The 849-nt window shown below is 44.3% G+C and overlaps 1 long non-coding RNA gene across 1 annotated transcript in view; it reads right to left on the minus strand.

The window, feature by feature from the left end:
• Positions 1-253: 253 nt before the first annotated feature.
• The window catches only part of LOC109296073, an 8,700-nt gene continuing 8,104 nt past the window's right edge, over positions 254-849 (minus strand). The window contains exon 3 of the long non-coding RNA XR_002096883.1: positions 254-667. This is a non-coding gene — a long non-coding RNA (uncharacterized LOC109296073). The remainder of the gene's footprint in view (positions 668-849) is intronic.

Genomic DNA, 849 nt, shown 5'->3' on the forward strand with positions numbered 1-849 from the left:
GCCCCCTGCCCCCACACTGGGTGCAGGGCCAGGGGGTTGCTTTCAACTTACATGATTTATAGTGGTGCACCGATAGAGATTTTGGGAGTTGATACTGATAGCCGATTTTTAAGGAGGCGTATCGGCCCATACCGATCCACTTTCTGATCCACTTGGAGAGCTGTGTACAGCTGTTACGTAAGTCTGTATCAGTGCACCTCTAATTATCTGCCCATCCATGTGTACAAATGGGTCCTGGTACAGAAAAAGTTCATGAACCATGGTTTTAAATAGTTCCTACAAAAGCAGTGCTTTTGTTAGGAAGGAAGTGGAATTAGTAAGGTCCTAAATTAGTAAGGTCCTTGAAATGGAGCTGTTGGGTCCTTGGGTTTATGGTGTGGGCAGAGTGCGCCATAAATGTTTTGTGAAGTTATCCAGTGGCTGATAGGTGTGTGGAAGGCTTTACTCTCTTTTCTGTAAGGTCCAGGGAATATATAGACAGTTTATTCTTCCCAGAGTAATATGAGCTGAGTGTTTAAAAGGTGGAAAATGAACTGTTAGATTCTCAAGCACTTTCACCTGTCGGGGCAGATCATATTCTCTTGGCTGAATCCGCTAGGCATAGTACCAGATATTACACTGGTGTTTCTCTAGCTTGTGTTGGGTAACATTGCAGTTAGCAGAAAACCTCTGGGATGTGATTTCTGGTATCTAAACTTTTCTGGTTAAATGTTAAACCATTAAAGGTCAGGATGCCTTGGAAGGGAAAATATGAACCTGATGTACTGATAGCCCCTTCTGTGATCTGTAGACTTCCTGAGGTCTTGGGGACATGCTGCCCTTTCCTGTGGGTGAGCAGTGGCTATCTCT

This window comes from Gavialis gangeticus, unplaced genomic scaffold (assembly GCF_001723915.1).
Source record: "Gavialis gangeticus isolate Ggan-Ray unplaced genomic scaffold, GavGan_comp1, whole genome shotgun sequence".
Lineage (NCBI taxonomy): Eukaryota > Metazoa > Chordata > Crocodylia > Gavialidae > Gavialis > Gavialis gangeticus.